This window comes from Syngnathus typhle, linkage group LG8, assembly GCF_033458585.1.
Source record: "Syngnathus typhle isolate RoL2023-S1 ecotype Sweden linkage group LG8, RoL_Styp_1.0, whole genome shotgun sequence".
Classification (NCBI taxonomy): Eukaryota; Metazoa; Chordata; class Actinopteri; order Syngnathiformes; family Syngnathidae; genus Syngnathus; species Syngnathus typhle.
This window is the reverse complement of record NC_083745.1, coordinates 3,277,039-3,304,027: the sequence shown is the minus strand read 5'-3', so window position 1 is coordinate 3,304,027 and position 26,989 is coordinate 3,277,039. Positions and strand designations below refer to the sequence as shown.

The window sequence follows — 26,989 nt, the reverse complement described above, 5'->3', positions numbered from 1 at the left end:
GATATTAAATAAAGAAAACCAACTGGCTAATTGATTTGTTTTAATTGAGAGAAAAAAAAACATCAGCAAAAGCATTTCACTAACTGACCAGGAGATGGCGACAGCGCGGCATCTGAAGACCATGGATCGTTCTGCTATGCCGGTTTAAAAAAAAAAAAAAAACGTAATTAGCTAGGGGTCAAAGGTCAAAGTTTACGGTTCAAAGTTCACCCAGGGGTCAAAGGTCGGTTCAAAGTTCACGGGGTCATGTGCACATTTTCGATTTTTAAATAGAGTTGAAAGTTCAGGATCCAAAGGTCACCCAGGGGTCACCACGGGGTCACCACGGGGTCACCACGGGTCACCGCGGGGTCACCGCGGGTTCAAAGTTCAGGGTTCACTTTTTTTTTTTTTTTTTTTTTTTTTTTTTTTTAGATTAACCTTTATTTAACCCAGTGCAAGTACAGATCAAACAGCCAAAAGTTTTAGCTCCTGCGGAACGTGAAAGGGGCTAAAAGTTTTCACGCAGGTGCGCTTAACGAGGGCATCACATGGACACTCCATTAGGTACACCGCCATTTTTAAGTGTACCTAATAACAGGCCACTTTATTAGGGAAATATCATAGGTCATAGGTGTCAAACTCTAGTCCTCGGGGCCACGTTCCAATATGTTTTCCAAGTTACCTCGTTAAACACACGTGCGTGAAAAGATTTGGGTGGTTATTGAGCAGCTGACAATTGATTAGTGCAAATTATTTCAAGAAAACATTTGAAGTTCCTCTGAGATTTGAACTCAGACTGCTGGGCTCAGAGTCCAGAGCACTAACCACTCCACTACAGAAACCTGGTATGTGATATGGTCAAGATATATCGTTTTATCGATCAGCTAACACTCGAATAGTAAAAAGATCAATGCCAAAATGGTTTTATGGGGGATCATCAAGCAACTATGTTGTCAAATTTTCCAGGTTAAAAAGCTTGAGTTTCCACTGAGATTTGAACTCAGGTTACTGACATCAGAGTCCAGAGCACTAACCATCACACTATGGAGCCCTGACTTGTGTGTAATACAAGATGTATGGTTTTATTGATCAGCTAACAAGTGAATAGTGGAAATTATTTCAGGGCAAAATACTTGGTGTTTTTTGGACACTTTCAACAACTGAAAAAAAACACAGCGAAGGCTCTACTGAGCGTCACCTAATCTCCAGTCATCTTCTCGGGGCACCTTTTGTCACTGAGGCCACATAGCCGACCTTCTCAAGTTGCTCTGGCCGACAATTTCTCCCCATATAAATCTTGCTTTGCATAATTCAAAGACCTGCTCATTCTTTTTAAGACTTTCCCCTTCAGAGAGAACCCGAGAGGTAAGTCCCGAGCTTGCCCCAAACAAAACCATCGTGGCTCGAAAAATAATAACGTTGGAATTTTAATTGGACTACTGGTTTATAATAGATGAGAGGTTGATCGCAGGTCATCGGACTACTAAGCAAGTTTATTATTGGAGAGGCTTATTTGGTTCACTGTAAGACATGGTCACATGACAGGGTGGGATGGATTGAAAATATTGATAGTATCTATCAACGATATCAATATTTATCCGCTTGGAGTAGTGAGGTTGCCTCACATCCCTAAGAGCTGACAGATGTCTGCACGTTAGTCACACATACAGTTCCGTGTTGTGCTATTTTGACAGATGCTTCACAGAGGTTTGCGTATGTCACTGTGTGTGTGAGACAAGTCCTCTCTTCCTCCTGGGGATCAATGTCTGTCCTGTTCTATCTGATGTTTATCTGCGGGTGATCAATCACATTGGACAGCTTGCGGGTTAGAGTTACTGCCGCAAACTGAGGGGAAGGATTAAAGGGATGGTTTGATTGGGATGATTTGAATAGAGAATAATAGAAACTTTTTTGTGTATGGTATTCACTCAAAGCGTGGACTCTATTGTACTTGATATCTGAATCTCTGTTCACAAACATAATTGGCTCATTTATTTTTCAATATTTCTGGAAAAAAAGAACAATCAAAATATTTAGAACACATTGATATTTTAATAGGATCTTTTATTATTTGCTTATTTGTCATTCACCCATCTGACAGAAGATTTTGACCAATACCAATTTATGTCCTAAAAATACACAATTTTATAAGTGTAAAGAAATGTTTTTCTTCTTTTGCCCACTTAAAAATGAGTGATTGATGATGACTCAGCTCCCAGTAAATGGACGTAAAGACAGGATATTCAGCTTTCAAACAAAGTGTCAGTAATCCTCCTCAGCCTCTTCAAGTGATGTTTTTGGCCCGAGGAAATGCGGCCGGGCCAGATTCCTCTTCCTCTCCCGCATAGAAACAGTGTCATCTCTCAATCGTTGACACAGCAAATAAACAGAGCTGCAGCAACTTTATCTCTTACTTCCTTCTACATTGTTTCCTTGACGTGTTTCTGAAGGAACTTGGGCAGAGCTAACAAGCCTGTGGGGAGGGGCAGAGGGGGTCAGCAAGGGACTGAAGGTTAAGTGCATGTATTAATACTCACAAAAAGCAACTTAACACCTCAGGAAAGGATGATATTGCATACGTTTTCCCTCAGGCATTCAATTTGGACGCCTCTTTAAAGGGTCAAAGTCAAGTTTCGTGAAAGATGGTGTTGGACGTATCTGTAAAAAAGAAAGAAAAAACAAGATTAGTCTTCAAGGCTGATCTTTTCATTCCACTTTCAAATTTGGTTTGAAACTAAATAGGGTCCCGCCATCTAGTGGTAATAGGTGAAAGTACAACAAATATAAACAAAATAAAGTGGAAAAAAAATCCTGAATCTTGAACCTGTGAGCGAGTGCAAGAATACTGACATGTTTTAATTGGAAAAAAAGTGTGCCTATATATTCCACAACAAAAAAACTTAAGTTGTCGAACAAGTTAAAGAGTGCGAAACGAGGTAAACCAGCCTTGGGAGAAATGAGCGCCGGCTCATGTCACACACTGCAGTATTCACCAACATCTAATTGCTGGCCATTGTCTTCATTTGACTTTTCACCTCTCTCATAAATTATGCCCCGGGATACTTGAACCGACACCACCTGCCCACCGACCCTCGTCTCGTCTCAAAGGACACCGTGGGATTTTCCAACTTGAAAGAAAAGAACCATCTCACAAGCATGCATTCAAAACGTCGCATGTCATTGTCAACGACTAGAATAAGGAATAAAATCAGATTCTTCTTTTTAATCATAGATATGTTTCAAGGACATGTAACGTTTTAATTCAAGACGTGTTAGCTTTAAGATCATTTCTAATCACTAGAGGGCAGCATTGCCTAAACATGCCCTCGAGCTCTATTACTTATTGTATGATGGCATAAAGTCCATATTTATTCCCGAAATATTTTTTGGTATCTCTTGTAATTGACAAATCTGCTTCTTCCAAGACTCACACAGTTAATATACTTTTAGGTTTATTCCTTATCCACCTGTCTTTTTCTATTGTGGGAATCCTCTAATTTATATAAAACAAGACAATTTTGATATAATGGATGATGAGGGAAGTTTGAACTATTATCACAATTAGAAGCAAAAACATATGGATTCACTATTTTGCTGTGGGGGTGATCCTGCATTTCCAGCATATGGCCGCTAAGGGGCAACAGAGGTCTACAACAGAGAGCATGAAGCGTTAGGAACACTGTTAGGAACAAAAGCTCAAAGTTTAACAGGCAACTTCAAATGAATCAGTTCTCCATAATTACGATAAGGAAAATGTGGAGCCAGTGTTGTTACTGGGTGGGCTGCTTGGTCCACTTCAGAAGTTCTTTTTATAAAGCTAGGGAGTCAAATTAAGAAATAAAAGAAAATGGGGGGGGGGGGGGGGGGTGGGCTCTGTCTGTCTGGGGGCCAGACTGCGGGATTCAAATGTGATTAATAAAGAGTCGGGACAGTGGAGGCAGACTTTGGGCCACATGAAAGTGGGAATGCTCCCCTTCAGCTGTCAGCAGTTTTTAATGTGAATGGACATAGTGAGAGTGTGACATCTTCATTGTGAAAGTGGTTTTTTTTTTGTAGAGGGTTACATGGTAGCGTAAAGGAGGAAAATGTAAATTCTTCTAAAACAGTCTTCAATAAGAATAACTTGGGTTGCCGTCATTGCCTTCTAATGTGCTTTTTGATTGGTGGAGCGGTTATTATACAGAAGCGATGTCCACCGTTGTAAGTCCCTTGTCCAAAACAGTCATCTTTAGCCTTTACAAAGCAGAGTAATTGAACGGAGCCGTGATCTTTCCTCGCCTGTAGTTATTTGACGACGTCAGTTCCACAACAAAAATTGAAATGCACCCACCCCTCCTTCCCACCGACCGGCCCACCACCCCCTCATGTTCTCATTTCGGCAAAAGGTCAGAAATTCAATCACGGGTGCTGCGGCTATAACAATATATGTATGGGAAGGGGCTACCGGTGTTAACTCTCGTCAAATTCCTGGGCTGCCTGTGGTCATTTTGCCAAGAAGAGAGAGACGGCTCTCTCTGGAGTTAGCCATTAATTCCGAGAAAACATTCTTTTTATTCCTGACTCATAGAAGGAGCTTAGACACATACTCATAAATGTCATTTTTTTTATCATCATGATTGCTGCGCAGTAAAAAAAACACACAACTTTTTTGGGGGCTAAAAATATAAATTATTAAATGGCGTGTGCAAAAACAATTTTCTTCCAGTAAAATTTCAGAAATTTGATTGTGAGTTATTTTCCTTGATGTGTCTTTGGTTATGATTCATATTGGTGCCACTTGTTGGGGTGTGTGTGTGTGTGTGGGGGGGGGGGTCAAATGGACGCCGTGACAGTGCATTAATGAGGCTGTTTACTTCAAACTCAACTTCACTTGCTCGTTTTGCCTCCCCGCCGGTCTCCCCGCCCATAACAACAAAACTGGCCTAGGATTCATTCTGATTCCAAGCCCTTGTTGGAAGTGAAACATTGTGCCTTCCGTGTTACTGTGATGACAGACAATGCAAGCGGGTTATAGTGGGCAAGTGAAAAGTAAGGTCATTCCCATAAAACATCACTTAGTATCCAAAGAATGTTTTTTTTTCCTGTTCACAATTACCCCCGAGTATCCCTCCCTTCCTACATTTTTGTCAGTGACTCAGATTTTGTTTCTAAGATGCTTCAGTTGTCCATTGTGTGGTTCACATGTTGTAATGAGTTGCTTGAATCATGTGTATTATTAATAATAATAATAATATGAATAAAAAAAATAAAAAAATTAAAGGAATAAAATTGGGTCCTTAAAAAAAAAATCTGAAAACAGTATATATTTTATAAATATAATAGGATAAATTTACTTTATCATTGCTGTGACGTAACTTAATATTAAAAAAACACACACATTAAGATTGTTTTAATATAAGTGCGTGTGTGTTCTTTCTCCCAATTTAATACAAACAGAGCACCACTTTGTCCATTCACGATAGAACGAATAGTGCAATACAGAAAATACACATTTTTTAAAAATGCATCATACTTGTTTGATAGAAATTTACTTGGATAGAAATAACGTCCTTCCCTCATCAAAATGAGTTTTGCATCATTATTACGACATTATCATGGGGAAAAACACAGAGAACTTTTAACCTTGCCAAAATAGTCTCTTTAAAAGAAAATAACTTTCTTATAATAACCACTTACCCAAAATAAATGAAAAAAATATATGAATTTGTCAGACTTCTCTCTCAACTTTTCCATTTTGATAGCATTTAGGGACATAGTTATTTTTTTTTTTTTTTTAAAACACGACATTTATAGGTTTTCATTGCAACAACGTCGTACAATATCAGACACTCTTTATCTATCCCAGCAAATAAAGCTGAAAAAATGTCCAAAGATAATTATACATAAACTATACAAACAGTTTCCAAATTTTGATTACGCCCGCTAACCTGTGCTCCAAACAACACACGCATAAAAAACATCCCCAACAATTTAAAAGAAGCGGCACAAGTCGACGTCATTGGCCATAAAATGCAAATCATCCCCACTAACAAGAACGATAAACAATACAATTAGCCAAATCAGCATAGCGCCGCATGCTAGTCACCATAAATAATTCACATTGCAATTAAGAAAAAAAAAACACAAAAAGGAATGTATTGTGACTATTGAGCACAAGGTCGAGTTGCTTTTTTTTCCCCCCTGCTTGCGTGCGAGGTGATGAGTTGTTACACGGGGCGAATTGATGTGGTTTGGTGCGATGTGGTATTTACATCAAGCCTCATTAGAGATTTACTGCTCGCTCGCTGCGGCGCGTTCATGAGGTCAACACGGTGGAAAAGAGGCACTAACGCAGCGCTGTCAACCACCCGGCGAAAGACAAAACAAATACAAGCCCCCCCCAAAGGGCTCATACAACAAGCGTGTTGTTGTTTGATGAGCAAAAAAAAAAAATAGTTACTACTTTTTGCTCCTTTGTAAGTATGTGGAACATTCTTCACTCAATTTATAATCTTGTGAGTGTTGTTGTATGCTTTGTTGCTCAGTGTGTTTTAAAGCAGTTGTTTGAAGGTTTAGAATTAATGGGACATGCTAATTCCCATTAGCATGTCTATTAAGTTTTGCATCATATGTTAGCAATAAGCTAGGGGATTTTTGTTAAATGGAAAGAATAAATTGGTTTGGTTGAACGTTTTGGTGATTCTAATGCTTGATAATCATTTTTTTAGAATATAATAGAAACATTAACCACTTTAACTGCTGTACAGTTCAAATTCTTTCATTCTTGTTTTTTTTTTTAAAATAAATTTTAATTTTAATAAAAGACAGGTGCATTTTACCAGATGATTTTGGTAAGAACAATGTGTTAGCAAAAACACACTCTCTCAACCATTAAGTGTGGCGCAACACACGTAGACCGATAAAACAAAACTCACACACGTGTATTATTTGTCCTTTGCAAACAACAAATAATGTCTGTATTATACTGCCCCCAGGTGGCCAAAGCACGCACAGCAGAAGGGGCAGCACGATGCCCATTGAACTGAAGCAAAAAATTCTATTTCTATTATGTCACTCCTGTGTTTTCTCTATGACTCGTAGCTCCACCGAATGAAACAAAGCACGGCCCCCCTCGGCCAGTCCTCCTCGGCAGAGGCCCAGAACGAGCTCGGTAATATGGGGGCGACGCTCCCAAAAACATCAATATCAGCACGGCCCGCTTTCGGCTCCTGTGGCCAGCGTTTGTGCAAACAGCAGAAAGTTGCAGCGTGTGAAGGGTAATGGGACATCCAGCGCCAGGGGACAGCAGGCGGCCGAGAAAGAAAGAAAGATGAAGTCATCTCGGGAAACAAGTAGACACACTCCACTTTGGAGTTTTGCCCCAAACAAGATTAAAGTGGCATTATTCTATGAGATTGTGGCAAGAGTATTAATCTTACACATCAGAGAGGCGGAGGGCAGACAAACAAAGGGGGGGGCGGCTGCCTGAGAATGAACGGCCACACATTTTTTATTTTGTCACTGCTGGAGTTAACAAGTGGTCGTGAGAGTGCAATCATCTCTGGGTGAAAAAGGCCATTACATGAGGCATTTATTATTGACAAATAACTACAATAATAAACAACCGTGCATGAATCGTACAGTATCGTACACATAGTATCGCGGTACGTGTCGATCGGTCTGTTACTGGACAGATAACACAACGCACGTTGAAAAGAAATACAACTTTTCCCCGAGTATCTTTCCACACAAATATCTTTACTTCTACCTAAGTGTGAGTATTTTTGCAACCTCTGATCTCATTTTTCACCGATTTCAATAGCCACAAGCAGAATTGGAAACTGTGTGTGTGTCACCATATTGCTCTTTGGGCGCTTGTCGGACATGGCGGCGTGGGATTGCTCTCCCTCACCCTGTGGTCTCTCCTCCAGGGTGCAAGTGGTCTGACTCACCCCACCCCACCCTACCCTACCGGGCGCTTGGGGAGGTAGCTTAACACAATGTAAAGGCTTCAACTGAGCAGCACACACAAACTGTTTTCTTTCCACAAAGAGATTGGTTCCACCAAATGTCATAAGCCTTTAATGAGATAGCTGATCTGTACAAGAGAAGAAAAGAGCAGGAATAAAAAGCTTCCCCTGTCCAGACAGTGGCTATTTGAGCCAATGAGAAGGGGGGGGGGGGGGAAGGATGGTTTGCCAACATGACAATGCTGCTCAATTAATTGGTGAAAAAGTGAAAATCCAATTAATGTGTATCAAGCTGGCAGTTTTGCATGATGATGGCTCATTAGGAGACCAAGCTGAGGCTGAGTCAAAAGGACAGAGGGGCTTCAAACCCAACTCATTAAAGCTCGGTCCCTCTCAGCGGGACCGGCTCATTTATGCAACAGGTTGGAGACAAAACCCCAATGTAACGCTTGTTCCATAGATTGAAAAGTCATGAATGAGCACTAAACGGAGCAGGCGGAGTTGATTTTGCCTTTCTCGAGAGAATGTTGTTCAATCAACTAATAGATTTCATGACTTGGCAGTAAAATACAAAATAAACTATACTAGATGAATATTACTGGACACTAAAGTGAAAAAAAGGCTAAATTAGCTAATAACAACTGGAAAAATACACCCTAAAGATTTTTTTTATTGTCATTTTGTATGTTTTTTTTTGTGTGTCAAAAGTGACATATGACATAGGTATGTTTGTTTCTCTTTGTTACAGCATAGTATTGCTATAATTTGCCGGTATGCTAGCTAATAGCATTTGTCATGCAAAAGCCGTTTGTTTGGGACAAAAATATAAATACTCAAGTAAATTATGATGACCCTAAAAATTAAGCATGGTCAGCAAATTCAGCCTAACCCGAATCCAATTTTGCTAATGGCGTTTGAAACCCATGAAAGATCACACTTGGCGATCTTTTAGTGAGCATCAACGCCCAACGTGCCTTTTTGTTAACCGTTAACCCAAAGCATCCATTCAGAGGTCAGATTGGAGGTGCCTTGCCCGTTTAAATATTAGCAAACTCTTAATGAAGTGTACAGTTGGATGCCTCTGTGATGACAAGAATGGATGGCACCATGGGGGGGGGGTACGTTCTGCCAAATTTTGCAGGAACATATATATATATATATATATATATATATATATATATATATATATATATATATATATATATATATATATATATATATATATATATATATTTTTTTTTTTTTAACGTAGGAATTTCAGGTAGTATATGCTCAAAATAAATCTCCATACCTTTTTATAATGAAATAAGGAGTAAGTTTAAATCCAATTAAAAAATTTAAATGAATGCTCTTTTATTTTTTTTTTCCGCTAATTTCCTGCCATAATTTTTTTTTTTTTAAACAGCTTCAGGTCAAAATGGCGTGAAGCTTTGCCTGGCGCACGTGCGCTGATGCATTGTTTATTTACCCAAACAGCTGTTAAGTTGTAATTGCAAGTGCAAACATTGCATGTGTAATTTGTCACAAAAGAGTGCAAGACGTTCCATCATCACAGAGAAGAAGAAACACACTTCTGATTAATGACCGAGGTGGAAACCAACAATTCTGTCAATGACACCGTATCGCTCGTGAGAAATAATTCATTTGTTATATTGAACGTGAAGAAAAAAAAAAGAAAGACAGACAGACGATTGCGTGTGAAATAGTAACTTTTTGCATGGGTGGCTTTCAGAGGACGTGTATTATTATTGATCCTGCGTGACAATTATTTCATATAATAGCCGTCTAAATGTTCACAATTGCGCCGCCGTGCGAGCCCAGGCGCTCGCTCACGCTGAAGTGTATAGAAACAATAGTTACGAGTCTCTGGGGACAATGAGAAGACACTTCATCAGCGACTCTTTTTACAGGGTGAAAATAAAACATTGCTGTGAATCAATACGCCGCCGTCGAGGGAAGGGTGAAGGCTGGAGGTCACCCTGCGTGGGAGCTGATTGGTTAATGGAGGCCAAATAGCATTCATTAGTTGATTAAGTGTCCAAGGAGATGCATGGTTTAAAAGCAGTGATGCCAGTAATGTGTTAAATAAAAAATCTAGAAATAAACAAAATAATAATAAAAAATTCTTTTCAGGATATTTAAATGAATAAATGTAGGATGTTTAAATTTAATCCGCTAAAAATGAGTAGCTGTTTGAATTGACGCACAAGTAGAAATGCAACAAATAAAAAAGAAAGAATGAAACAAATCATCACTAGAAACAAGATCTAAAATAGAAACAATTTTTTCTCATATCCAGGGAATTATAATCCAACTTTTTTTTAAATATTAAGTTATCAGTAAAAGTAACTGTTTCTTTTAATATCAATTAATCATCGCTTTAATTACTTTTAATATTAAGTAATTGGTAAAGGGCCTGCTAAATATCAAGTAATCAGTTGCTAAATTACTTTGAGTATCACGTAATTAGTAAAGTAACTTACTTTTTCCGCTCTCTGTAACAATAAAGGCGTTTGTAATTGACATAAAAGTGTCCATTATGTCAGGAAAAACGAGGCGTTCTGGACGCCGTTGCCATTTAATCAAGCAGAACTTCATTAATTCAACCTAATTAATTGAACAGGCTGTTGTTCCTTTTTGCTACCTTTACTTTTCTGCTCGGACGGACATGTTTCACCATTATTGTTGTCCCATCCCTTCAAGGCTCGCGAGTTAATCTGCGGGACCCCGGCGCCTGTCACATACTAATAATCACACAACTAATTGACTTTGTTGCCCCACTTATCAGCCGCCTCGGCGGGCAGCGCCGAGATGTTTGTTTACGGCAAGGTGAGCGAGCCTCATCTCTTCCAAGTGGAGCTTAAAGGAAGGGGCATCAAGATGTGCCCTTTAAAGCGGGGTCGCTCTAATTATTACATTATTCGATTCACATTTTGAAGACAAATGTCAACAACAAAATCAGATGGATATTTTAAATAATATTCTCATAAACTAACCTAGCACTGCAATTAAAACTATTGTAATCAAGCTAAGCTCGGCTAAATTTCAAATAAGCATTTTTGAATACATAAAGTAATAATGGAAAAAATAAAATCCACACCAATGTAAAAAAAACAAAAACTCAAAACTATTAGTACCAAAAATCAATACAAAGGTATTCTAACCCTGCTGGGTGTCTTGTGGGAGGGGCTTAATTAATTAACAGATTAGCAGTGTGGGGCAGCTCAGAAGTCAAAACTAAAGGAACTAACAAGGGGGGGGGGGGGTAAATCAGTGGTAGGTGGGCTCATACTTGTCTTATACCTCCTCGCCTCTTGACTTGTGGCAAAATAAGCCCCCGGCCTCCACCTTGATGCCCCCACCTTGTAGAATGTAGAGGGTTGGATGCTCAATTGCTAAATTGTCCTCTAGGATCCGTTTTGGAGCACATTTCCATTGAATGCATAAAGCTTTAAAATAAGCTAATAATAATCAAAATAAGGTCTTGAGTTTTGAGTCCCCCCCACTTCCATTCACTCCTCCCATTGTCCATTCCAGGTTCTGCTTGCTGGAGATGGCCATTGTGAGCTTGTGAATGGAAGAATTTGGGAGTGTCTCTCCTTCCATTAATTAGGAGCGGGCAGGCGGGCGGGCGGGCGGCCGGCCTTTCCGCTCCCCTGCGAGTCGCCCTTCATTATTTCCTCGCATTCTTTTGCCAGAGTTAACCCCTGTTTCTCGGCGCTCACTTCAAAGACTGTTTGACAAAGATGCGGGCTGCGAGAAAGGAAAGCTCCAATGTGTATGTTTGCGCGAGCCATGGCACATTCAAGCGGACATTTTGAATGGTGTCGTTAAACAAGCCAAAGCCATTAAGGAGACGCATTCAGTCCTCACTGTATTTTTATGAATGATGAATCCGGTGACATCAAGGTTCACTCTAACGCCATCCAGTAAAATTTGAAATAAAAATTTTGTTTTTTGCCATCATTGTTGCTTAATGTAGTTAAGAAGCCTTTGTTTGAAAGTTTATAATTACTCTTACACCAATGCTAATTTCCATTAATAACATTTTGTATTATATGTTAGGATTATCCGACTTTCATTCCATTACAACTACTAAACAAAACATAGCAATTAAGATACAAATATTAAATGTTCTTTTTTTGTATGCTTTGTTTGTAGGTTTGTGTTTTAAAGTAGCAGTTGAAGGTTTGTAATTGCTGAAACATGAATGCTAATTTCTTTTAGCCTCTGTATGGCAATTCTCATGATATGTTAGCATTAAGCTCGCATCCTTTCTTCCGATAAAACTTTTAATTATCTTTCGTTATATGCGCTGGACCTGCTACGTGGCACAATTCGCACCGAGGGGGTCATACAAAATGAACGGAGGTCATCTACTCACTAGGACACGCTCTTTAAAGACGTAAAAGCATCACTTTGCCTCTTTAGCTACACACACTTAAAGTTTGTCACAAAGCCTTAGCGTTAGCGCCGCTAACAACCCCCTCGCAACCTTCTTGTTGTCTACTTGGACACTTCGGGGGGGGGGCAGATGCACCGTTTGGGTTCGAGTGAGGTCTTTTCTTCCAACCCTTTTCAAAGCTGGTTTAAGGCTTGTAATTATCTTTTGCTGGGGGAGGCTGTAAATTGGATTAAAGCGAAGGGTCTCGCCTGAGTGGCTCACCCACCCCGTGCCCCCAGCCCACCTACACCCCGCCCTGCCAACCTCCTCGCCGTCAACCCCCCGTCACCCCCCCCTTCACCCGCCGCACAATCTCACCACTTGGTGGGCCACACGCTGATAAAGTGCGGAAAACCGGATTTGGATTCAGCCTCGGCATTCATGCCTCTCTGCCGGAAAAAATGGAATTTTCCAAAAGAAGAGGCCAGTATGCCTGTGGTATCTGTCCATGTGGTGCTTTCATCTGGCCTCACTCTTCCAGAAACGCCATTACCTACGTTATCAGCTGCATGCCGACTCAGGCTGACTGGACCTCCTCTCCGCGCACACACTCATGCAAACATACACACACCAAAAGACTCACAAGCACTCACAAACATAAACAGAAGTGGTTTGAATTTGATTCATTATCAGATTTGTGGTATCATACATTATTGGTGGTAAGTGGTACTTGAAACAATTAAACTGTGCAGAATGTTGAATTAGCTTTAGGTTCTTTTTTTTTTTCTTCAATATATTACAGTATAGAAGAAGCACATTTCAGTTGTGTTTTTTCTTTTTAAATGTTTATCTTTTTTTTAATTTCAGTTCAATACATTTTAAATGGAATAATTAAGCACCATTTCATTGAATGTTCTTTGTTCCTAAATATTCACGGTACAATTTTTTTATTTTAATTTTGTGTTATACATTTACGTCAAATTTAAGCGTAATATTAATATTCCAAATAGGCCTCATGTTACAGTAGGTTATAACAAACATTTTAGGAAGAAACTCCAAATAATATCAAATTATAAATAAGTCCGTGCACCAAACATGTCCAGGTCAAAGGTTAACGCCTCTCACTTTCATAGCATCGTCCTCATAATAGTTTGAGTCTTTCCTCCAAGGTAATAGCAACACGGGTCGAGTGGTCCTCCATCGCTGCGATAATGACCTGAAACGTGGAGAGCGCTGACAGAGAGTCCATTGAGGAGCCTCCTCCCCCCCCATTCATGTAAAATGTCAACGCATTTTCCAACAGACACTTTTGGGAGGGGGGGGGGGGGACTCAGCGGACCCTCAAGTGTTCATGAAGAAAATAACCTTTCGCTGAGACGCCACCCGCTTCTAATGATTTAACCAAATAGCTTTGACATTTTACAGGATGAGATTTGGGATTGGGGCGGGCATCAACAGACACTTTACTTATGCCTTCAAGCAAAAACGATGGCGTGAAAGGCCACACAGGGTGAAATGGAGTAACTTATCCCACTTCTTTGGGTTTTACTTACAAGCATGGAAGTGCGTGTTTTTTCTTTTTTTTTCTCTCCCTTCCTCCCCTCTCTCAAGAAACTCAACTTATCTGCTCTTTTGATGTTTGCAGATAAATGGTAGGGAGTGATTTCCCCGCACAGCGGGAGCTCAGGGCTGGTACTACGATTGTTTATCTAAGATATGGGCTGTTTTCGCTGCTCCCCGCCACTAATTCATTTATTATTGCACACATGAAATATGCTCGGGGAGGAAAAATGTGGACTGTTTTCCTTTTTAATTTCAAAGTGTTGAAACGTGGAATGGTGGCTGGTCATAGTAGTAAAGTGAAGCACTGTAGTTTTTTTTTTGTTTTTTTTTTTAAACTAACAACTTTATTTTGAGAGCACTTTAACAATAATCAACCCACTAAATAAAATATTTTCCAATTATAAAATGCAATTTCTGGGGGGAAATTGCCTGTGAATGATAAAGTATGAAATTATATTGAATGACAGTAGAATCAAGGGGACTGCTAATCAAAAAGGAATGAGTTGGAAAAATTTACAAAAATGGAAAAATGGGGGCCCAAAAAAATGCGACTCCATAGTCTTTCGCTTCCAAATTAGTATCTTTAAAAAAAAAGAAAAAAAAAGTAAGTTGTGTATTTCAAGGCACAAGCTATTGTCATTCCTAAACGAGCAAATCTAATTTTGACTTTTGCTGTCAGAAACGGAGGCCTCCGTTTTTACGAGACGGTAGTCAGCACCTCCTCACATCTTTAATTTCCTGTGTGGAGACAAAGATCAAACGGAGGACAAAGTGATACTCCTTAGAGGGAGAGCGGAGACCTCCCTAACGCCCCCCCCCCACCTCACCCCAACTCGACTTCATTTCCCTTGACTTCCTCACCTCCCTTTAAAAACAAAAACTTATCAAAGCTATTTGTCTGCCGTTGATCCCGCGTTACTGATTAGCGATGGACTCGGGAACCATTTGTGTAATGGCAACTTGATTCTGTCATTGACTGATACGCCGTCACTCTCCGCCGTTTAATGTCCCGTGACGACAACCGCCGATCCGTCAGCCGCTGCGTAAGCCGCTTTTAATTTGGATTTTGACTTCCTCGGGTGTGTCTCCTCCTTCGCCGTTCGCCCTCGACGGTTCTCCTTCGCCATCAGAAATTAAAAAAAAAAAAACTTTGATGGCCAATCTGCGGCTTCCGTGTCAATCAAACATCTGTTTGGCATCGGGTCGTCCGCGGTTGACCTCGGCGTGACCCGAGCGATAAGCGGTGAGGCGGGGAAACGGGGGCGAGCCGTTTACGCTCGTCGAAGCCACCTTGGAGAAGGGCGAGCCCATCGCACATTAGCGCTGATTGTCCATTTCGGATTCCACGTACTCAATGTTTGATTTTCTCTTTTGCACACGAGGGGGTGGTGGGCGTGTGGTGGAGGGGAGGGGTGGGGGGGGGGGGTGGGCGAGGGAGGTGAAATTTCTCCCTTCCAAATGGATTGCAATTTCCCCCCATTTAGCACCTGAGGGTAATTAGCTTGAGGAGAGTGCAGAGTGAGAAACACGTTCATGGAACATTAACTCTCGCACATTCTCCAGTTGCAGGGAATTAATAGCAAAGATTAAAGTTTAAAGAGAGCAAATGCCATTAGCTCGCAAACTCCTTCTTGGGGTGCTGCATCCAACGGCACTTTTAAAGTGGCGCGAGAAAAAAAAAAAAAAGATGGCCGTTTCCTTCAACTTTTACGTCTGACTTTTTGGGCGTCCTCTACGCTAACGGCCTGGTTGCTAAGCGCTAATGTGAAAGCATTATCAAGCATTGTCTTTCTTTTTGCATCCTATTCAGAAATATAAATTTGCAGAATACTACACCTGATTTTTTTTGTATGAGTTGTTGTCCCGTATGTTCGAGGAGCAGATATTTGACGGTTTATATTTAGCGTAACACCATTAGCACATTTATCATGTTAGCATAAAGCTAGCTGATTTTTGTTGGATGAAATTCGGAACATTTTGTTTCCATAATCTTCATTCCAATAAGAGTGCACATATTTTTGGGTCAATTTTACAAATCTTTGACTTCTTATCGCCCCTTCTGGGGATTTTTTTTTCTTCTGAAGTAGCCATATGTGTATCTAATCATTTATTTCCATCATACATGTGGTTTTCCTTGGCTCCTACTTTTTCTCCACTTATTTGCCCGTTTAGCCATTCATCCATCAATCTATCTACCTTAAGAGGATCGAGAAGGAGACGGCAATTGGCAATGAATTTTTAGAGGCCAGCCCACTCACAGATTCCATCACAGGCTGGAAAATTCTGAGGGCAAGGAAAAAAAAAAAATGAAATTGAGACATGGTGGAATTTATTGCCCATAAAATTCCATTCTACTATCTGATTTGAAAAGTCCAGTCCTCCTAGCTTGAGAAAATCTATTTCCCCGCACATTTTAATACCCGGCGTAGCAGTCCTCATAATTCATTGGACTGTGTTAGGCTCCCTTTTATTAGATCTGAAACAAATTTTGGTGGAGATCCTATAGGTCATTAAGCATGGAGTAATTTTATCCTTGTTTCCCTAATGATGCCATAATGGTGAGTGAATTTCTTAACTAAAGACCAAAGAACATTGTGAAGGTCAGCTTCATCTGCAGGCTCCTTCAAGCGCTTCTCGCAGAGATTGGAAAGCGCGCACATTTTTGGAGGAGTCATTAATAACCTTAAAGCCGAGAGCCTATTTGCGTTCTCGTTCTCCACCTTTTAATTCCCTCCTTTTTTTCACATCTTCTACTTTCGTGTCCTTACGCAGAAATGCTGTGTGTGTCTGTGTGTGTGCGGTTGGCATAAACGGCAGCGCAGTGACATACAGATCCCAGATGTGATGCCGCTATAATTTGAATTTTATGCCTTTGTTATCGCTTTAATCATTTTCTTTATTCGTTTTGTTCCAGTGGTCTGGGAGAGACACCTGATAGGCTAAAGCACCCAGGGAGCCATTTTTATTTGGAATGTGGTGCAAGGTCTAATTAGAATTTGAATTTTGCTGAGCCTTGAAATGGCTGGTACTTTATCCTGATCACTTTAGATATTGTTCCAAGTCAATCATTTGTCATTGCAAAGCATGCCGGGAAGGGCTCGCCTAATGAATCTGCGTGCTTGTTCGCCACTTTTTGCTGCCCTGGCGTTTTTTGTCCACTTAGGCGGCGCGATGCGCCAACCACGGTGCTTACATGTCCATGTAACGACGCCGCGTCCCTCGGAGCTCTGCCAATATCGCGCTCGTGTGCCTACCCCCCCCCCCCCCCCCCCGGACCTATGGACTCACCCCTCTCCTGCCCCTTTCTTCTCCTCTTTGAGTGAGCAAAGTCATGAGGAACTTTGGATGCTTGTATGACACAAGCGATAAAGTTAATGGAGTCAAAGTAGTGTCAAATACTTTACGCAATTGCAAATTGAATTTGTATTATTAACGGCAACCAAGCTAAGATTTAAATGTCAAAAATTCAGGCCGAGCTCAAAGTAGATTTTTGACATTTTTTCTAGAGGGAGATATTAGTTTTTAACAAATTTTACTTTGGAAATTTGAAACACCCTTACTATTGAAGCGTAATAATTTCAAATGACTAAATGATTAACTTGCTATTAGTATTGGTGAAGTACTATCAAACAGTCCTAAAACAAGAAAAATAAAAAATTAATTCTGCCATTTGTATTTTCATTGTGGTCTTGGAGGACCAAGCAGAATTTGAGGTGTAAATTGTTTGAGAATCTTCCTGCATTTTGTTGACTACATGAATAAAACCCATCAAAAGTTCTGTGAAACTTTTTGGGGAAACGTTTTTTTTTTTCCTTTAAATCTCCGCAGTCTGTTGTTGCGAATGTTCCCCGCGTCCGCGTGTATGTGTCTGCGCCTTGCTGTAGACGGCGAAGACAACCATCTGTCCTGTACGTGTCGCTATGTGAAGCGGACATGGTAATGTTGTTTTGTCACAGCCTATCTGGGAAAACGTGTGTCCCCATCGCTAGCCCCCCCACCCCCCACCCCTTCACCGCCTCCCTCAGATGTATTTTATTACCAGGACGCCTTCCTGTGGCGAGATTGGAGCTGACAGGCGTTTAGGTTCAGAAATGTAGCAATAAATGGCATTCTCAGGGTCCTGATGTGCACTTAGTTGGGGCGATCTGACGAGCCAACGTGGGCAAATCGGTACAGCGGGGATTTGATTTCAATTCGTTCTGTGACACATCTCAAAGCGGCGTTCCCCATGTAAATGGATGGAAACGCCATTAATCTGTTCCAGCCTCCTAAAATAACAACAATAATTTTTGTAATGTGTTTTTTTCAGTTCATGTTCGCATACAGGATATAACCACAGCGATATCGATGCTAGCTTAGTTAGCCGATGTGTTAGCATTATGCTAGCAGGTTTTAAGCAAAGTGATCTCGTTCGGTTAATTATGTTTAATTCTCTTTTTCCCCCCATGTTTAGGTTCAACTGGAAGTGGCAAAAAGTGTCAAGCACTTCTTTTTATTCACTATCTGCTGCTTGTTGTCAAGTTTGCTGTGCATCCAAGCGATGGCTCTTAAAATTGCTCCTAGTGATTTTGAAGCTACGGAATGTTTGGATTTGTGAAAAGTACACCCGCCCAACCCAGATGAGCATGAGAGGGCAGAAGAAGACTTTTCCCCTTAATTGCCTTTAAATCTAATCGAAAGTGAAGCGCAAAAGTCAGGAAGGCTGGCTTTGAACTCCTTTGAAAATAAAATAAAATTCTTGTGACAAGATGATGGATCACCTGTAAGCCTACCTGACACAGAAATTAGGCTTTTTTAATGACACGCTGCCTCCTCCTAGATGTGAAATTCAAATTGGCTCGGCTGCTCTCCCTCCCTGTCGTCACCTGTCCCTTTGACTCGCGCGTACGCCAAAACGCAGGCACTTTGTCTTTGTCACTGGCAGCAGGACAATGTTTTTCGCCGGCAAGCTTTTGTATTAACCAATCTCATATGGAACTGACGACATAGCTCATTGAGCAGCGCGTAGTTGTTACGGGAGACCCCCGCCCCCTTTCTCTCTCTCTCCCTCCCTCTCTCTCCGAGGAACCAGGTAGATTTCTTAACCCTCTCAGTTTTAGGCCCACTTTGATATGGCCGTGACGATGAAAAGCAATTGCTACTTGTTAGCCACAAAAAGGAAGAAAATGCCAAAATCTTGAAGAAATGATAGATTTAGCTCTGTCATATTAGCTTTTTCAGATTTGTCATTGCAGTTCTTTTATTTTAATGGGACAAAATAAAGATAACATTTGTTGGTCGTGACAATAGAAATCTTATTTCTATTCATTTAAACATGCACTCACTGATGCAATAGGCGATAAAACTTGATTTGAACTAGGGCTAACCAATTAATGTAACTGAAATGAAATACTAATGATTGCTTGTTGTTTGTTAAAATAAATACAATGGAAAAGGAGGTTGAAAAAATTAACCGCATATTAACTCGCATTATTAACGAAAAACCCCCAATTAGATTCAATTTCCAAAATCGTTCAAACCTAATTTAAACATATGAAAACACACTTCTAAAATATCATGTGTAAACTGTCACATAAAATATACACAAATTAAGCAGTGTATTTTTAATGACCGAAATATGTTGACCACTTACCTGTAATTTTATCTAACAAAAACCTGCTAGCTAAATGCTACATATAATGCGAGAAACCATAGAGAGGCTAATGAGCATAAATCTTGATAAACCACCAAAGTGTGGCTACTATGACACACACGGAGCAGCAACACACACAATGTTTCGGTATCAGATTGAACAGAATCCACCTGCCACCTTACCTGCCACCGGAGATGACGTCACCTGTAATCAGGTGTGGCATCTCTCACGCAGACCCGCATCATCTGCTGCCCCCTCCTCTTCCTCCTTCCGCTCAGTCTGAACAGCGGTCCTCAGTAATCCATCTCGACGGCTGAAGGGAAAGGCTCGGCCGGCTGCGGGATGCGGGGCAGAAGGAGGCAAATGAAAAATCAATGTTACTGTGACACATTAACTTATCCCCCAATTTCATAAGCGGCATTAGGTGTCAGGAAGAATCTGTAGTGTCGGGAGGCGCTATTGGCTTTTCGCGAGCCACTTTCGGCTCGCGGCTTGTGTGAGAAAGTGACTGGAAGAGTTGGCTTAAAGCGCAATTGTACTCTAAGGTGGTCGAGGGCTTCTTCTTGTTTCGTTTTTTTTCTCAGTCAGCATCATATATACTTGCTAACAATTTTCAATTAAGACTTTTTTTCTTTTGCCGACACTCCAATCTGTCAGTAGTAAATCTTTTTTGTGATTGGTTGTTTTTCCTCAGGCGTGGTGGTTTCCGGCAAATCAAATTAGAGACACAAGATGGGACTAGAGACGAGATTTGTTTTTCTTTTATAGTCGTATAATAATAGCAGACCAATATAATAGTACTGCAATTACATACAAATACAAATACTACATGAGTAGTAATAGGGAGCGAAAAAGACAACCCTCACTGGGAGAGCCTGCCTAATCAGTACCCCCTCTCAACTGTTAAATGTATTTAAACACTAAATTAACAACCCATAAAGGGCCTTTGGTACGCTACATTCAAATTAGAGCCACTTCTTATTTACTGCCACAGAACTGCAAAAGTGACACTTTGCCTGATCACATTAAGAAAAGCAATGGAGTGACCTTGGCATAATGGAGGTGGATGACATATGAGCGTCTGGAGCCTCCTCGTCCTCAAAAACACACACATTCCCAGCATCCTCAGCCAGCGGGAGGGGGAATATGGAGACGGAGGAATGACGGAAAGCACATCATTAAATCATCAGCTAATGGTGTTAGCATCACTCGGGCTATACGAATGGCGGAGCGAAGCGGCGAGATTTATGGCGATGACTTCCCGGTGTTGGAAAACAGAGCAAAGGGAGAAAGACTGGAGGTCCTTTCTTTTGAACAAAAAAAAAGTGCCGCCGGCGTCGCCGTGGCTGTTTTTGAAGCGCCAGTTGATTGTTCGCACATTTTAATGCTTTAATTACACCTCAACATCTGTGCGCAGTGATTTAAGTTTATGGATGTGGGAGCTCTTAATTATGAAGCAAAATCCATAAAGTCATTTCTGATGGCGGATGCAGACAATTAAATTTATTTAAGATTTTCCGCCGAGGCTGTCTGGAAATGACCCTCAATGCCACGCGCCACATGCGACGTGTCCTATAACGGACGATCAGCGCCAACAGACGGCATCAATCACGAGCTATCATCTCAAAGTGAGGAGCCGCGTCTGCTGTTCGGCATCGCAAATGATTTTTAGAAAACACAAGAGGAGACACTGCTCACTTGCCTTTGGATTTAAATTTGCTCCGTGACCAACCTCACTTGACTTGGATAATGAATCAGTTTTCCCAATTGAAATGTCATTTATTCATCCCAGCGCCTCAACGCACATCAGATTTTTTTGTGGGTCATGTTTTAAGGACAAAAGAATCCACATGCCTGTTGTTGTCAAAGCACCTTCAGGCTCGCATTGCGATGGTCACGTGACTGAAGTCGAGAAACGGGTCAGCTGCGACAAACGGCAAAAACTTGAGCGACAAAAGTTCTTTTTTTGTTAACAGTAATTCACATTGGACAACAAAAATATCCAAAATCAGACGCCAAATTTGCAAGGCCAAAAAAGCTCAAATTCCAGCTTGTACGATTTGCAACATCATAACTGCCAGAAAACTGACTTGAACACGTCCTGATGACATAAAAGGACACGGGAGGTTAGACTATGATAATATTTCCAACTTGGAAATTCAGAACTACCGGAATCAGAGCGAAAAATTCAATCCACCCCTGCATGACCTTCCATGAAAAGTTTCCAACGTCGTAACAAAGCAAATCCGACACTTCCCAAGAACGCGGCTTCTCCCATTTGGAAACTTTCTTCCAATGAGCGCATAAAAGCCGTACAGATAAACAGATCACATATGTGCATGCACCCCCAATCAAGCACAAACTATTTGAAAAGCCCATTTACTGTGCAAAATGTGCTAGTTTTCTTCAGTGGTGTGAAACTCGACAGCCTTTCCCTCGGCAAAGACAAGGACAGTGGAGTGTGACAAGCATTAAGACACCATGTGTGCCGTACATACACACTTACCAGCTTAATGTGCGGGTGTCCATCAAGATGACTCCTTACTTGAGGACCGCAGACGACGCGGCAGCTAAAATGAAAGACCAGCAACGGGCGGAAGAAGAATGGAGGGGGGGGGGGGGAGAATAAAAAGCCCTGCAGGATATTTGTCAGATGAGATCCATTTGTTGTCGGCTGGTCACTGACAAGCTTCCGTGTCAGCGCCGCTGATGTGCCTCCTCAGTCAAGTCGGCCTCACATTGTTTGGCAAATTGACTCATAAGTGCGGTTCGCTAAAAGGAACATAACGCAGCACATTTTTCTCTCCTTTTTTTTTTTCTTTGTGTCCCTGACAATCTTTTCAGTCCGTCTTTCCAGCTGGCTGATTTAAAAAAATAAAAGAAATTAACTGCCTTGAGTGTTTTTTTTTTTCTTATGTTTTAAAACGGCGGGCATTATTGATGACATCATTATTATGTGTAAAACCTCGTAGTGAATAATAAGCCATGATCTGTCATTTATCCTGTTATTGGCACTGCAAGTTGTAAAGGTTAGGTAATTTATTCTAATGTTGAATGTGTCGCCGACATGGTCCACGTTTAAAGGCGCGATTGTTTCATTTTGCCCCGCGGAAAAGTGCTTGTCACGAACAATCCACAAAGCTTTTATTTAATCGTCTTTTCTGCGGGAGCCCGTAATTGATTATTGTAATGTTTTTAAACAAAGTGAATACTAGTGAGCCATTTTATATATTAAAATATGCTGAAGAGACTGAATGAAAATAAATATGCAATATCTGCGGCCATATCTGTCCTTACATGCGACCCCCCCCCCCCCTGCCTCCCCCTCGTTTTTCAGACCATTCCAAACTATGAAAAATAGTCCGCCAGTCAAGAAGCAACATGGCACAGGCCTCACATACAAAGACATTTCTGTACAGCATATTCCCCAAAGATGAATAGCTGTTTGGTGGTATGCTCGTGCAGAACAATGAGAAGGATTTCAGGAAAATGGGCTTTGGGGTGGCATTGCGCGCATACATTCTTGAGGGGGGGGGGGAATGAGTGGTGGTGGGGGGGCTCAGCACGCTTGAGCGCATTTAAATTTACACAAACTCTCCAGGAATGACAGTGATAAATGTTACACTCTATTCTACAATATGTTTAATGCATAGGTCTGAGGAGTTAAGTTTTCTCCCCCTTTTGCTACGAGGCTGCCGCTGTAGTTACCACTATATGTTACATCGCATTCCCTTCCATTAAAATGCCAAGTGGCAAGAGTGGAGACAGCAGGAGGATATGACACGGAATTTGTTTACCTGTCACCTCCTGCCATCCTTCATTTTTTATTTATTTTTTTTAAAAAACCTTCCCCCCCTTTGTCATGTTGGGTGTAGTGGTGAAGGTTGTTGGCTTGTAAAATACACTAGTGGAAGAAAAGAAGAGTTACAGGGATTGAGACACAACTTCGTCAAGCAAAGTCTTTGGAGTATTATGAATAGCATTTCGTTAATATAAAAAAATATATACGCAAACTGTACTTCTTAGCTTCGTGTGACTTTTATATTAAAAGTGACAAACAGCTTGAAGCAAGCACACTTGACCTCTAATTTGGGGAACTGTACGAGAGAGAAAATAGAGGCCATGCTCAAAAAAAGTGAGTTTCCATAAAGAGTTACAATGGCCTCTTTGTCCAATTCCAAACAGTACGACGATGCCCCCCCCCCCCCCCGCCCCTCCCCTACTGGCTCTTTTTAGTGACGCTCGGGAATCCACATCTCTCCTTATCGCAAAGCCAAAGTCAGCTATGACCACACTCAAGCGGACCAGAGGCGGTCACACTTGTGCAAAATGTGCTTGGATTCCCTCTGTCGCTTTCACACACACAGAGAGAAAAAAAAAAAAAGAGCGCCACCGGTGCGGATTGTAGCGAGTGCACCTTGGAGAAGTCGGAGGAGGACGCACAAGTGAGCGTGCACAAGGGCAACACTGCAAGATAAGATACAACGTGCAGGTTTGATCTCTTTTCGAGATAAGTGTTTTGACTCCCAAAGACGCGGTAACACCCCAGTGGCTGTTGGCAAAATGTACTCTATGGAAACTGTACATGTCAGTGAAGCAGTTAGAGATTAGAGATTAACCACAGTATTAATATTCTCTATGATTTACTCCTGTTTTTAGTATACAGCCGTGCATCAAGATAAGAGGGACCAGAGTTGTTACGGAAATTTTAAGATATGAATATGGTCACAGTGAACTCAACACAACTCGCAGTAACTCCCATCAAACTAATCTTAAAATTTTACATTGTGTAATTAAAACATATACATATATATGTGTTTATAAAAATAGCATAGACAGGCTAATGAATAGCATTTTTGCAGCAGTGATGTAACCGTTTAACAAATTGATATTTGAACATAAATTGTGCAGCAACACATGTAGACAGACGATGCAAAATTTCCAATAAATATAGTATATAGGGCTGAATTCATTTCATTTAAATTCTTATGCATCTAGCTGATTCTGAAGATTCTGTCCTCCCCATGACAAGCCGGTCAATCCCTGTAGGAACGGCACGCTGGTGCTTTAGCTTTATGGCCCGTGCATCAAGCTTGAGCCAAGCAGAGCTCCGTGTGTACCGCAGCAGAGCCACTCTAAAGCCTGTAATATGTAAACAAACAAGCCCAAACTTTTTTTTGTGTGTGTGTTTGTGATTTACAAGGCGAGCAGGTGGACTTGGCTGGAGGATCCTTCACCACCTCCAACAGGCCCCAGCCAGCCAGCCAACCAGGCAGCCAGCTAGCCGGCCAGCAATTCCGGCCGCAGACAGCTTGAGCACTTTCGATTTTATACCTCAGCAATTTTTATAGCGTCTTTAGCCGTGCACGCGCAGACCTCACTATATCCTCCGGAAGCAGAGCGCCCCGCGTGAGGCGTTCATAAGGAGGTAAATAACAACGCCAGCGTAAACAAGCCTTGATGAAGGATGCTAAGAAGCCATGAGGTCGCGTGACTGCGACTGGCGCCCAGATTGGCTCGAGGTGGGCAGGGGGGCGATGAGGGGGGGTCTCGCCGGCGCAGATTGAATTGGCTGATGGGACGCCTCTCGCCTCAGATTAAGCAAGGTAGAGTAGCCAAGCCTCCGAGGGTTTTAGCATCTGTGCGGGCTTGCTGTAACTGATACTGGGAAGTTATAATTAAAGGTTCCGAGTGAGAGAACCCCGCTCGATGCAGCGCATGCTTTCCATCTTCCGCGGCAGGATAACAGGGAGGGAGCTACTGGGGAAGCCGGCATGGCTAGGAAAACATTTACAGACAATGTTTTGGTTGCCGCTCATCTGAATAGCGTTGCCGCTCATCTAATATTTAGCGTTTGCTCTATTCTGCAACAATTCACGAAATGCACGCATAAAGCCGACCGCGACCAACAAGCGTAGAAATTGACCACCGCGCGACCTTGACACGGCCGACGCGATGTCGTGCGCTCGTTACCGCCTGCACGGCTGACGGGAAGACGCGGGGAGGCGGGATTGAGTTGAGGGTGTTTTTACGTCGGCCAGCTTTGGGCAGTTGAGTTTAATTTGGGATTTACAAGTGACATCGCGCCCCCGTGGCCGTCTTCCTTGCCGGGGCCCGGGTTTATGGAGTGAGACAGCGGGGTCTTTTTCCTTGTGATTAGTAGGCCTGCGAGCGGCCATGCGCTAAGTATTATAGCCCACAGCATTATGTATCAGAGTTAAAAGACCACCCTCTCGACCCCCCCCCCCCCCCCCCCCCCCCCCCACTTCATCACCGCAGACCCCTCTCCATCAAGCAACCATCACACCCCCGCCCTCGGTCACACCTTCGGAAGGTCAAGCCTCTCAGACGGGTGGATGGCTAATGAAGACGTGTGACGCCTCGGCAAAGTTCGCCAGGAGAAAATTTACAATTCAAAATAAGTACGAAAAGCGGCAGGAAGAAAAACACAATTTGGAAACGAGAGGCAAAGCAACTCATAGTTCACCGCCACGTGATGACCTTGCTGGCTTATCTGGAGCCGACCGAGGGTGTTTGGCTTAAGCCGCGGCATTAATACACTGATAGCCTACGGAATAGCCAAGCATAAAATGAATGTGAAAGGATGAAGAAACAACAAGAAAAGCCAGGAAGAAAGAGGATGCAAGTAGTTAGGCCTCCAGCGCAACAGAGCAGAAATATAGAACAAGCAGAAGCATTACAGGGAGCCCCTCATTGATAGGACTGTGATCCCCCCCTTCATGGGCTTTTGTTAACACAAATCACAAACAGGAATAAGTTTCAGTAAGTTCTGCATTGAAAAAGTGATGGCAAATGAAACACATCCACAAACAAACCAAAATTAATACACTAATTGAATTACAACATACACATCAAGTTCTTTTGTAACACCAGCGTTTACTAAAGCGCTATCCCTTTATTTTATTGATTAAAAAAGAAAAGAAAAAAAAGAGTCCCCGAGGCACTAAAATGTAGAGCCAATGATTAATGTCCCTCTCAGAAAAAGAAATTATATGGAATAAATTAAACTACTGCAGCAGCAAATTGAAAAATAAGAATGTAAATGAGCTTTGAATACTTAATATCGTGGAGAAAAATAGGCAATGAGGCCCTAAAATGATGAGGGATTAGCACAGAAACATGACATTAGCTCTAATGGCAACGAGTAGATTTGCGCCGCTGTCACAATTTAACTGTCGCATCTGATTTTCTGGCAGGTAAATGAAAAATGGGAGAACGTGGGTGGCGGTCCAAACGCTTTGAAAATACTGTACGCTTGCGACTAGCTTAAGCGGGCTACACACGTACGGCTAATCGGAGCAATTTTCGAGCATTATCCCTCACTTGTTATTAAATTCGGCAAAGGCTTGATTAGCCTGTGATGCGGTAAGAGTAAAAGGTCAGCCTGATGATTGTAAATGTTAGTTTTTTTCAACATTTACAATGTCAAAACATCATGTGTGTAGTCAACAACAATGA

General features: G+C 41.6%; 1 long non-coding RNA gene across 1 annotated transcript in view; it reads right to left on the bottom strand.

The window, feature by feature from the left end:
* Window positions 1-2,037: 2,037 nt before the first annotated feature.
* The window catches only part of LOC133158760 (uncharacterized), a 130,836-nt gene continuing 105,884 nt past the window's right edge, over window positions 2,038-26,989 (bottom strand). Inside the window, exons 9-12 of the long non-coding RNA XR_009715284.1 lie at window positions 22,017-22,080; window positions 19,693-19,845; window positions 2,520-2,640; window positions 2,038-2,455 (exon numbers count right to left, since the gene is read on the bottom strand). This is a non-coding gene — a long non-coding RNA (uncharacterized LOC133158760). The remainder of the gene's footprint in view (window positions 2,456-2,519; window positions 2,641-19,692; window positions 19,846-22,016; window positions 22,081-26,989) is intronic.